At 44.6% G+C, this 13,167-nt stretch overlaps 1 protein-coding gene across 3 annotated transcripts in view; it reads right to left on the bottom strand.

Moving 5' to 3' along the window:
* NPAS2 (neuronal PAS domain protein 2) overlaps positions 1-13,167 on the bottom strand; it is a 104,028-nt gene that overhangs the window by 58,474 nt on the left and 32,387 nt on the right. The window lies entirely within an intron of this gene.

The following is a 13,167-nucleotide window of genomic DNA, read 5'->3' on the forward strand; positions in this document are numbered from 1 at the left end:
CAATCAAAATTGATTTGTCAAAATGTAAACACAGTAGCCTTAAGAAAACTTAAGAAAAGGTAGTAAAAGATCACTTTCTTGATGACAGACATTGTTATTTGAGCAGGGACAGTGACTTTTCAGTGGGAGAATGGCAGTCTGCAGTTACCACGGGTCATGTAATGCTGCAATTGTTATGGGAATTACTGTTTTTAAGAGTAAATAAAAAGATCCAGTAGCATGGTAAGTGTCCAGCTTTAGAGTTACAACTATTTTTGCCTGACAGTGTGCGGCTTAGTCTTCCTGCATTCAGTAAATTACTATATTTTGTTTGCACTAGAAAAGAGGTGGCTAAGAGATTTTCAAAAAACAAAAGAAGAACAAAACTTTTTCAGAAAATATGGGACTTCATGAACCCTTGGGCTTCTCCATGTTTCATACATATGTCTACAATGAACCTTTAGATGGTAACAGGCTTAAAGCAAAACAGACATTAAAAAACAATCTAAATGTGGACAATGAAAGTGATGGAATCTGACATAAATTAATGCTCCACTCTTCTGAACTGGGGATGGCAGGGAGATGCTCACAGGTAGTGCAGCCGAGTAGTACGAGATTATGATGAAAAGAAGTAAAGGCTCAGGACATATTCTGGGTTTCTTCTTTGCATTATTCCCATGTAGTGGGAAGAAGTATTCCTTTCTGTAGGTCAGAAATGTTGCTCCTGTTGCTGTGTGCTATTTGACAGCTTCCCCCTCTACCCCGGTGTCGGCTGAGTTTTAGGGTGAGTCGCCTGCAAACCCTCTGTGGATGTGGTGTAATTCTCATCGGTTTAAGTCAGGAGTGAGACGGCTGACGTCAGCAGCGCCATGCCGGAGCGCAGCCAGCGTGAGAGGCATCCTTTATCTCTAGCTTGTGAGCAACGCGGAAAGTTTGTGCGGCGCTTGGGATCTCTGATGAAGATCAGTACATACATGCTCGTTATCTTCCTTATTATTATTACTGAATGACTAAAGCAATTCAGACTTCAGTGAACAGGCTAAGTGGATTCCCAGGTTCGACTGCTGCTCGGCTCTCCCCTCACACGGCTGGAAACAGAAAGGCGAACAAATTAAACTAACATTAATCAGCAAAGACTGCCATCTGTATAACTCGGAGCACTTCTCCGCGTGCCCGTCCCCTTTCAGCAATGCTAAACAGGATTAGCCTTCCGTGGGCGGATGGGGAAAGTAGGTCAGTTTGGTAACATCGCTGCGTGCGATGAACAGAGGAGGATGTGACTGCAGTGGTCTGCCAGCAGCCCTCTCGCCTTCTGTATGAGCCACGGAGACGAAGAACCTGGGCACGTCATGGGGCGCAGGAGGTGGCTCGGACCCCTGCGTCCCTGCATGGCGACACTTGCCATTTGTAGCAGCAGGGGTTTTGCAAAGCCTGGCTGGTGCGTTGGAGTTAATGGGTGGATTTCAGCGAGGAAACTGAGGCACGGGGCAGCTAAGGGCTTAGTTATTACTAGTTTGTGCACAGCCAAACATTTGTCAAAGCTTATGCATGAGCAAAGTGACAAGGGATGGTAAATCATCCGGTGGAGGTACTGCCTTTCTGCATTGACTGTATTGGGTGTGTAGGGATGGTGACAGGAAAGCCAAAGCTCACCTAGAGTTGACACTTGCAGGGCACGTCAATGACAGCAAGAAGAGCTTCTGCTACTACATCAGTAGTAAATAGTTGAACAAGGAAAGTGTGGGGTTGCTGCAGTATTGTGGGTGGGTGGAGAGGAGAGTTAGTGACAGCAAACACAGGTAAGGCTGAGGTACTGATGTCTTCTTTGCTGCAGTCTTCACCAGCAAGGTCTCCCAGGCCTCTGTGTTGGACACAGGGCCAGGGAGGAGCAGAAGGACCAGCAGTGGGTGAGGGGCAACTCAGGGAACTTGAGGGAGCTTGAGGAAAGTTGACCACTACAAGTCAATGGGGTCTGACCACCTGCCTCCACAGGTGCTGGGAGAGTTGGTGGTGTCCTTGCTAGGCTGATCTCTCTCATCTTTGAGAGGTCGTAGAGATGGGGGAGGTCCCTGCTGGCTGGAGAAAGGCAAATGTTGCACCCAAAAAAGGCCAAAAGGGTGATCCAGGGAGCAACAGGCCAGTCAGCCTCACTTCAGTCCTGGGAAATCATGGAGCAGCTCCTGTTGGAGCACATCTCTGGGCACATGAAGGGGAATGTGACCAAAACAGCCAGCATGGATTTACCAAGAGTAACCTGATTGCCTGCTATGATGAAATGACAGTATCCATGGATGGGGAGAGAACACTGGATGTCTTCTGTGTCAGCTTCATGCTCAAAGGCAGGGCTGTCATCATGGCAGGCACCCAGGGAGGCTGGAGGAAAGGGCTGAGAGGAACCTCACGAAATTCAGTGGGGACAACTGCCAAGTCCTGCACCCGGGAATGAAGACCCTACGGCTCTGACACAGGCTGAGGATGGACTGACCAGGGAGCAGCTCTGCAGGAAAGGCCCTGGGAGTCCGGGCAGGTGGCAGGCAGCACGCTGTGCATGAGCCGGTGGTGTGCCTGGGTGATGAGGATGGCCAACAGCACCCTGGGCTGCGTGGACTGCACAGCCTTATCAAGGGGAGAGATTATCCCACTTGACTCAGCACTTGTTAGATGACATCTAAGGTACTGTGTCTGGCTTTGGGCCCCCCAGCACAGAAAAGATATACGTTAGCTGGAGGGAGCTCAGCAGAGATCCCCCAAGGCAGTGGGGTCTAGGCGCACTTGCCCCATGAGCTGGGGGAGCTGGGTTGGTTTGGTCTGGACAAGAGATGGCTTTAGGGCACCTTACAGCCCCCCAGTGCCTACAAGGAATCAATGAGGAGCCAGACCTGGTCTCCTCAAGGTGGTGCAGGATGAGGGAGTGAGACATAATGGGCATAAGTAGAAAGAAGAGAGGAGAAACTTTTCACCCTGAGGACGGCCAGGCAGTAGAGCAGGCTGCCTAGAGAGGCTGTGCCATCCCCATCCCTGGAGCTTTTCAAGACCTGACGGGACAAAGCCCTGAGCAGCCTGGTCTGCAAAGCTGGCCCTGCTTTGAGAAGGACGTTGGACTGGCGACCTCCTGAGGTCCCTTCCAACCTGAATTGTCCTGTGATTCCGGATCTACTGAGCTGGCTACCACCAGGAACATGCTAAGCATATCAGTCGTCCCAAATTAGTCCCTACATTGTATATATTCCTGAAATCAATTGTATTATGCTTTTGCTCTTCTGTGCTACAAATAGCTTGTGCGTTGTCTTCGCTACACTGACATCCCTCCTGCTTTATAAACCTGCCATCTAGGAGAAAAGAATGCAAGATACACATCTTAACATTGTATGTCTGTATGTCGTGTGTCTGCCGTGTCACTTTTAGATGATGATTTAAAAAAATGTTCGCTTTATGACAGAATTAGCAAAAAAAAGAAGAAGAAAAATGCTTCTCATGAGAATTATCCTTGACTGTTATTCTTCTCTCTCTACTTCTCTTATTCTTAATCCATTTTAGGTATTTTTAAAACTTTAATCCTCATAGTATCAGAACTCCCAAATGTACAAAGACTTTAACATGTGCTTTAACTCTATACTGCTGCAAGAAGTCCCTCATGTATGTGTATCTTTGCAAAATCCAGGCCTAAATGTGGAGGTAGAGCTGCACAGATTATTTTGTAATTATTAGATCTGAAATCTTCCCTTGAAAATGGCCTCAGTTATAAAGTATTCTCAGTTGTAAAAATCTGTCAAAGTTTATTTGCTTCTGCAAATATTTAAATAAGTAGAATAATATAACATCTGACCTATGATCTTCTCACGGTCAAATGCTCAGCCAGTACAGGCAAACTGGCAGAGTATGCAAGTATAACACTATAAAGATTTATTTGTCAAAAACTCAAGGATTGTTGTTTTGTTTGGCACAAACTACCTGGGAAACACCAACACAAGCAGACAATCAGTCTTTCTCGATGGGACTGTTGTCAAAGTCGCTCTCTTTTTGTTCTGGCAGCAACAGCCTTGACAAGATCCTTTTAATCCTTTCCATCCAATTAAACAGGCGACATTGGCACTAGAGTATAAAGCAAGATGTCCAGGAGCTGACATAGGTTGGTCTCATTCCTCCCCACTATGGTCTCATTCCCCTCACTATTTTGTTGGTTTATTAACCATTTACAGATGGCTCTCAAAGAACCAAATTACTCTTCTTTTAAAAGCTCTGGGCCTGGCAGTAATTTTGCTAACAGCAGAAAAATTTACTCCAGAAAGGAATTCTGAATTTTTGACAGTGCTGTCAAATTAATTGTCACAATTTACACCAGCTGCGGTGGTGTCCCCTCCATATCTAAGATGCTGAAGTAACAGGCCACACATTTCTGTGGGGATTTCAACAGGAAAGCAGAAACTAAACACGAAGCCAAATTTCCTTCTAGTTTTAGGCACCTAACCTGATGTGGCAGCTACCTCTCCATTGACCAGGACACGGGGTGAAGGATTGTCCTTTCTCAGTGTTCTTGCCTTCTCCCTGTCCCGGTGGGACCTTGCTTTCTTCTTCAACCAGCAATAACTGGTGGGCCCCGCACCAAGGAGTGGACTGGGACTTGAGCCAGGTAGCGAGTGCTCTCCTTGGCCTTCACCATCCTCCTGGGCATCCCAGCATGGTGACACCCATAGGGACTCCACTGCGCTGCCTCTGAAGGGGGCCGGAGGTGGGAGGCATGGGGGGGAACACGAGAGCCTGCAAGAAGCAACAACTTCCCTGCCCTGCGCAAGAGGCAAAGCTGTGGCCTAAATCTGCTGCTGCACAGGGGAAAAAAGTCCCTATACAATACAAAGAAATAAATACAGATATCAACACCAATAATCCCATCACTTTTTTGTTAACAGCTTGATAACATATCTGCTTATAACTCACACACTGCACTAAATTTTCTGCTCTGTAGTAACTATCATATCCCTGTCAGCAGAACTAAATATTTAATCATCTGGGGAGATGAATCATGAAAGGCTGTTTTGGGGAGATATTTTTAAACGGACAATTTGTTGTCATTTAATTTTGAGAACTTGCTGTCTCTCTGTTCTCAGGAGGGACCCCGTGAGCCTGTCACCATACAGACTATTCCTCTGTACGGCGTGCTGTCTCCCTTGCAGGTGAACCATATAACCTACAGGGTTTAAGGTCATTTCTGACAAGACCAAAGCAGGAGAGTGCAGTCAGCTCAGGGTTTGGCTAGGCACCACTAAGCCTAAAGGCATAGGGAGGCCAGAGACACACAACCTGCCTGGTTGCATGGCACCTTGTGGATCAGTGCTCTCTGGTTGTGGTCCCCCAGTTTTGTGTCTGAGTCCATAAACCTGCAAAGAGTTCAGACACAGCATCAGACCAAGGCTGCATCTGTATTTCGCACCGTCTCGAATGTTATGCCCCTGTATCACTCCTATCTCAGGCTGAGCCATGCTCCAGCTGTGGATCCCCACCAATGTGCAAAGTGCTGCTGTTCTCAGCCTCTTCATGCTACCAGTGGTTCCCATTCTTACAACGATAAAGTTTCTCCAGCGTGATGTAAAATTCAAATCAGGTTTTACGCAATGAATCTCTAAGGAAAAAGGATAATTATTAAAGACTTTCATTAGTGCTTTGCAATCTTAATTATGATAATTATATTTTTGTAGCTAATATAACTGAACTTTTGCTTTTAAATCCCATTAATGAGCATTTTTAATCCTTCTCCTACTGGGCCAACAAAACCATAATGTTGAACTTTATATTTACACAGGGTATCATATTTAATGAAAATGATGCACTGTTCACTTAGGATTTCTATTCCCTTCTATCTGCACTTTGAAGGTGCACCTTCTCCCAAGACACAAGAAATGAAGAAGAGCAAAGATGCCTTCAGCAGCTTGGGCTCAATTTCCCGTCCTGGCAAGAGGATGCCAGGTGCCTGTGGATACTGACTGCCGTCAGGGAAGCCTGTGACACCGCTTCTCCCTTGGAAGCACAGATTTACAGGCCTTTTCCTGAAGAGGCCAAGGGCTGAGCTTGACCCGCTCTGGGTCTCCATGTGGACGTCAACAAGACCGTGCGCACCATGTGAATGGGCAGAGGATGCGACCCACAGCATGAAAGACTTGCCAGGTTGAGGAGATCAGGTAGTCGCTACAGGACTGCACTGCTGTACCACAGTGGTCCCACGGGGGAGCGGGAGACCGAGAGGTCACAGGAGCCATGCCATGGTGTCCAACAGTAATCGATGGTCAGGGTCAGGGCAAAAGGTGGCAGCTGGGGGGGAAAGGTCAAAAGAAATCTCAATAAAAAAGAAATGACCAAGTTCACAAACTATTCATCCAGTCCGCGAGCAGGGAGAGCCACTTACCCTACCAGCTACTGGAAATCTTGAGAAGTGCCAGCAAGTGACAACAGTACAAACGTTCTGTTCTGAGTACAGTTTATAATCCCTCATAGAGTAGAATTTGCTGCTGTGTCCTACATTCTAAACCCAGCACCACCACCCAGATGCAATGGACTAGTAGAATTTTGTTATGAGTATGTTTGCAGCCAAATATTTTACACTTACTAACGCAGAGAGTAGAAGATCAAAGAGGGAAGACCATACAAATTCAGATATCTCAATAAAGAAATGAAAACAATAAAGCATATATTGAATATTATCTGCCCATTAATCTCTGGAGTAAATTCAGAAAACTAATTAAAAGCTTCTACACAGATAAATTGTAAGCTTCTTTATTCAACGATCTCAACATATGAACAAACAGAGGTTTGTGTTGATATCATCGTTATTAGCAACTGCATTAAAGCAAATGATTTTTGCTGTGCTACTGGGAATACAGTGATTTGAAAAACAAAATGTTAAGTGATGAAAATTTCAAACATTTACTGTATCCAGCATATCGCGTTTCCTGTTCTTATTTTATTTATTTTAGGTAATGACAACTCTTATGGGTCAGCATGACAAAAAAATAAGACATGAAGAATAGAAAACAAACCCAAAGCCTACACAGCAGCAGGAAAAATCTCTGCATAATCATTCTCCAGTGCAAGTCCAGTTTTGAAGGGTGGTATCACCTTCCTGCATGTGAATTTCTCTAACAACTCATCAGTGCTTACTGCACCTTGTGTCCCTTTCTCTCTTGTTGCTTCAACACTCGCAGGGGATTTTTGTCTGAATTTTATAGGGAGCTTTTGTCTCCTCAGCCGTAACTGATAGATGTTCTATTTTTGTGGTGCAACAACACCACTGTCCTGCGCGACGTAGCGTGGCGGTGCTGCGTGGGGAGCTTGCAAGGCAGCCAGCCTTGCTCTCCCTTGGTGCTCTGGGAATAGCCCCTGTCCCAGGCATCCCTTTACATGGGTGCGACTTGGAAAGGGGGATCCTGAAGAACACTTAAGCCAACAAATTTTACAGCTTAAACTGTGCCTTCGATTTAAACGCAGAGCCTGAAATAATTAATTTCAATATATAGTCGGCCCAGAATCTGATTATTTAGGATCAATTAAAACTGATCTGGCTCCAGAATTCAGATATCCTCCTAGGGATCTTACACAAGGAAATAAGCTGAAAAGCTCCATTTTTTTTATCCATAGTGCATTCCAGTGACCTGGGGCCGATTAGCATAAAAACAGTTTTAAACTGATGAAATGGGGGAATGAGAGAGAACTATAACTGCTTTTGTTTATATTTTTTATTCATACACCAGCATCTTCCTACTTCATACTGTACATTAAACTCTCCCTATTGACCAAACTGAAACAGAGTTTTCAAAAAGTCTCAGGCTAATGTCCACTTAGACATAAGCTAAATGCAGGATATAGTCCACAGAGTGTAAAGTGCACTTAAATTTTAGCATATTCACTCAACTGCGGTGTTTCAGAAACAGAGAAGTCATTTAAAGCCCCATTGCAAAATATCAAATTATGCCTCTGCCAGATATTAACTTTGAAAAGGAAGAATAGAGACACTCTGAAAACCACAGCGAAGTACCGATGTGCTGATTTACCTCACGCTTATGTACTGCGTGAGTTAGAACTGCAAAATAATATCTTTCTTCTGTGCCAAACTGTATTGGTAGGAAAGCATCTTTTGGCTATGATGGGTGCTGATTTCTGTTCTGAATGTGCGTTTTCCCTTTCCGCCTGCAAGAAAATTTGCTGTCAGAATGTCAAGCTGACTTGCTCTTTTATTTGCCATCTGTGTCAAATATTCATACAGACACACTAAGTATGTGTCTGTGTCCCAAAAGGCCTGAGTTGTTGCACACTGTTGCCTATCTTCCATAATTACCAGGGTAAAAACTAGGATGGGAAAAAATCTGACATAATTTTAGATCTCTACTCATGCTGAATCACATTTTATTTCAAACAGAGTGCCATGGCCATTACTGGAGCACCACACATGGAAAAACAGGACTAGAACCCTCAATGCACCATGAATTTTGCAGGTAATCTAAAAAAATCAGGATTAACTGTCCTGCAGAAAGTAAGGTACTTTACATCCCATCTATTCTGTAGCCAGTACTGTGACTGCAGCTCTTGTAGGCATATCCAATCTGGCTTTAAACAAGTTTAAACAAGGTCTGCTAGTTTACATATTTACCCAGTGTCACCAAGAAAGGTTGCTTGGGCTGCTTGATTTCGGGGGAAAAAAATGGAAAAAGAGAAAGAAGAGGAAAGAAAGAGAAGCAGTTGGCAGGCAGCTGAGGTTGGGCTCGGGTCGGGTCCTCTGGCTCATAGCCTGCCTCATGCGAAGAGGTAAATTGCAGGGCTGTGGGTTGACGTGGGGAGAAAAGGGAAAGTCCCCTGTCCTGCTTTTAAAATCCACACCAAAAAAAATGGATCCTGAAGGGAGTTTTGGGGACCCCAGGAAAAATGTTGTCATGGCATGGACTGGGATGTTTGGTTGCAGAGATGCCATTGCTGCTCCTTGTCTGGTGGGTTTAAAGCAGTCTCAAGGGTGGCTATAGAAACTGTAGCAACTTTAGTGTCTGCAGAAAAGACATTAATTTATAGAAACTGCCAAAGGTAGTATAAAATTTGATATTGCAGCACTTCACTTTAAACGACTTGCACTTCATCCTACTGCCACATTATCTTGGGGGTATGTGGGTCTGGGGATTTTTGATTTTAAACAGAGAAATATTTGGTTCCCTGTGGGTGTTCCCCCCCCCCCCCCCCCCCCTTAGACACTTCAAAAGGCAAGCTCCTGAGAAAACTTTTCTGCTGGTTCCTATTGTTTCCCACTTCAAGTGAAAAAAGTACATGATGTTAAATCTGAACACCAAGACTTTGTAAATGTGTAAACTTCAGAACTCTAAACCTTTCAGCCTGTGCCAATGTAAACCACCTAAAGTGCAGAGAATTAAGTACACTTTATCCTTTCTGACCATGATTGAACATGTTCCAGTCCTCCTAAAATCTGTGGCAGGGAGTCTCTCAAATCCCCCAAAGCAGAGTGGGGCTTTTTCAAATGGGCATGAGAAAAAGAGGGAGATACTCATCTAAATCTCAGTCCCAGCGCTTCAGCTCTCCCTTTTGAAAATTGTCACCTTGCTGTTTCTAACCACCTCACTCTCAAGGACACAGGACAGGAAAAAATAAAACCTACCTTTGCTAAGCTAAATGCTCCATATTCCCTAGATTCCTGGGAAAATTGCACAGAAATTTTAATATGCACATTTGCAGCGCATATTGGGGTCTGTCTACGCCATCGACCCTTTCTGATGTTGCTCCATTAATGCCTAGCTGACCTTGTTTTCCAGAAACACAAGTACCTTGGTCCAACCCCTGGAAGCCGAAACGGCGAAGATGTGCATTTTGGGAATGCAGCTATGGGCTTTCTGTGCCTCGGGCAGCAATGGCCTCTCCCTGCCCTGCTTCCCCCCCTGCCCGTGGCACCCCGGTCCAGCACCCTCTCCCCTTGAGAGAAACCGGGGACCATGGCACCCCGCTGCCTTCCTCCCTCACAATCACACACCATCCCCGCTCCCCTTCATTGTACTGGATCCAGTGCCTGGGTCAGAGGCTCTGCATTGCCTTAATAACACGTCTTGTGTGTCGGAGCTGGTATCTGGGAGCACAGGAGTGCTGCTACACCAGCCAAAGCCTGATGTACGCCTTGGCCGTGAGGAACTGGAGTTTGGCTGCCACTCCTTGGGTGGCCAAAAGGGTTCAAGCTGACGTTGGCCAAGGGAAGCTGAAACAGAAAGCCGCTACAGGCGGGCATTCCTTAGATTTGCTCTTATCTCTTTATCACTCAGAAATATTTTACTGGAATGAGCCGCAACGCAGTCATAGCTGTGCTTCAGTTGGTCCACTGTCTAGTTCTAGGTTATTTTAATACTGACAGTATCCTGAGAAATAATGAGGAGTCTTAAACTATGCTGTGAAGCACGCAGTAAATTTTCAGTCGGCTAAAGAGTGAGGAGTGAAATGCAAGAGAATTTTTTTTCTCATGTATTCTCTCTCTCTCTCTCTTTCTCTTCATGGAAATATTGATGTGAAGGATAGTAATACTGCTACTGAATTCTGACCTGCATGGCTATAAAGATACATTACTTGCATCAGTCCACTAGACAGTTCTCTCAATCTTGCTTCCTCTGCAAATGCAGTTATCTTGCTCTGGCATTTTGCAAAATCCTCTAAATTGCTATTAAACTAAGTACTTTTAATTTATGGAGGTTTTTCAGCTGAACTCATATTTCTGTGCCATTAATTACCAAGTGTTTTACTGACTCTGGGAAAAACATTAATAAATCAATCTAAATGAACTCCCACCTTCCCCCCTGAACTGGGGATGGGTGTCATCAGTCACACTCTAACCTGAGAAGGTTACATTTCCATTGGATTCATCATTAATCTCATTCAAAATTGTGTATTTTTGAGTGGGCTCAGGGCAACATTTTCAAACATGGGTTTTTTAAGCTAGTTACGGCAGTTTATTTAGCTGCCTGAATACGTGGATGGATTTTCAGAGGTCTTCTGTGATTTTAAAAAATTCCCCTTTTGCAATAAGGTTGGTTTGTTTCTTTATTTTTTTTTTTTTTTCAGAAACAGTAATTACACTGGTTATATTTTAGAAAAAATATGATTTCCGGTGTATGCTTAGACACAGTGGAGCTCTGGGGAAGTATCGGTGGAACACAGGTAGTGATAAATCACTGGAATTGAAGGACACGTAGGTGCTTGGAAGGGTAGTTAGATGAGTAAGCATGGATTTAAGTGCTGAACTCTCAACATTCAAAATTGAAAATATTGACCTTGATAGGCAGTGCTGATCTTTAGTGTGCCTTCACGTGGCAAAAAGATCTGCAGGAGTCCAATATGGGTAAGTCATGTCCCAAAACACAGTCTAAGGAGGACTGCAGTAGTAGAGCAGGTAGGTGAGATATTTCGGATGCTGACAACGCTGCCAGGGGCGCTCTTACTACCACCTCAAAACAGTGTTAGCCCAGAGTGAAAAAACAAGTGTGTCATTTCACAGACCAGTCAACAACCGTAGATGTTCCCATTTGATCAGTGTTTCATCCTCCGTTTGCCAAACCCAACACAAATCTTGGCAAAGGAAGGTATTTCATGAAGTTATGTGGACTGACTTCATGCATTAATCTTCACAGTGACACAGATTATTAGAAACTCAATGATATGTGGAATGTTTTATGATGTGCTTTCACGCTGATAAATAGCTAATCACCATATATTTGTGACAACAGAGCATTACAGAGAGCAGTGATATGTGTTCTGAAAAACACCATCGGTCCTTTTACGCCCTCTGCATAATGCCCTATCATCTGCAGTGCTTAACTTTGCAGTCTTGCTTTCAAAAACATTAAAAAAAATATCATTATGAGAATCCTAACATTTGTCAAAGCCTCCTTTCTGGTCTTTTGTGCCACTGTTTTTTTCAGTAAAAATGCATTACATGCCATTCGACAGCTGGTAATTGTATGTGTATTGAATTAAAGCATTGATTTTAATTTTCAAAGTCAACCTCACTCTCTTTTAGCTGAATGAATTACATTCTTCATGAGAAAAAACATTGGTACTGGATTTCAGATACAGGATCTGAGCTTATGCAGCCTGTCTTCAGGGGTATCTTCTGCTCCTCTCTTTCTGAAATATCGAAAGGTTCTAACTTGCCCATTACCCAGAAAAAAAAGATAATAAATCTCCGAACAGCTAGCACAGCTCCTAAATTCATAGCTAGCTTTCAGCTATTTTATGTTGCATTTCAATTCCCTGGCTGCTAGGATGATTTTCAATCACACAGATCGGCAATAACAGGCTGGGCAAAGCTAGGATGAGAAACCTTGAAAGAAAATCCAGGTGCTGCTAGGAATTACACTGATTATGCCATGGATGGCAATCTATATTTGAGTCAATGGTGAGGTACATTAAGAAGGCTCCCTGGGAAACAGAGGCTCTCTGACCCTTCCTGCTGTATTCTCCTTTTCACAGAGGCAGACACTTTTCCTTCTCTAGTCTACTCCCGAGGAACTAAACTGCAGACCGAAGCAGTCACTCTCACGTGGAAACCATAAGAAGGAAAAGGAAAAAAAAGAAAAACAAAAAAAAGATCATAGATTGTCATCCCAAAGAGATGTTCAAAAAAAGACTGAAGCGTTGTGCCAAGTTTCAGAAGACAGGCTGCTTCTGCTTCTCTCTCAAAACCTTATCACCACAAGCCAAGTCTCTGACCTGTTGCTCTCATCATGCATTCAAAGACATCTGCTGTTTCCTTATTCTTACACTATCAAACCAATTATCTTGGGCTCAGTCTGGATTTTGTCCCTCTCTGGGGTGCATGAAGCTGCTCAGCCCACCCTCCCGACCACTCACATCCCTGGTGGGAATGGCGCCCTCCCACGGCATCGCCCCGTCCAGGCGTGGTGCTGGGGAAACACCAGTTGCCTACTGGCACCCTCCAGCACCTCAGCTGGGACGGAGGAATGAGGCCAGCCTCTGCTGAATGGCAGGAACTCTTTCGAAACAAGTGGAGCTGAAGCTCTGTAGAGCTGACCTGGAACTGCGACCCAGCACTATTCACTGAGCCGCTGAAGTGGAGCTGGAACGGGTGAGCGCAGCAGCTGCTTCCCTTTTATAAAGAAGTTTTACTGCTAACGTGGAGTCATGGTTTGGACGAGGAGTCTGCTC

The sequence above is a fragment of the Opisthocomus hoazin genome, chromosome 1 (assembly GCF_030867145.1).
Source record: "Opisthocomus hoazin isolate bOpiHoa1 chromosome 1, bOpiHoa1.hap1, whole genome shotgun sequence".
NCBI classification, from domain to species: Eukaryota; Metazoa; Chordata; class Aves; order Opisthocomiformes; family Opisthocomidae; genus Opisthocomus; species Opisthocomus hoazin.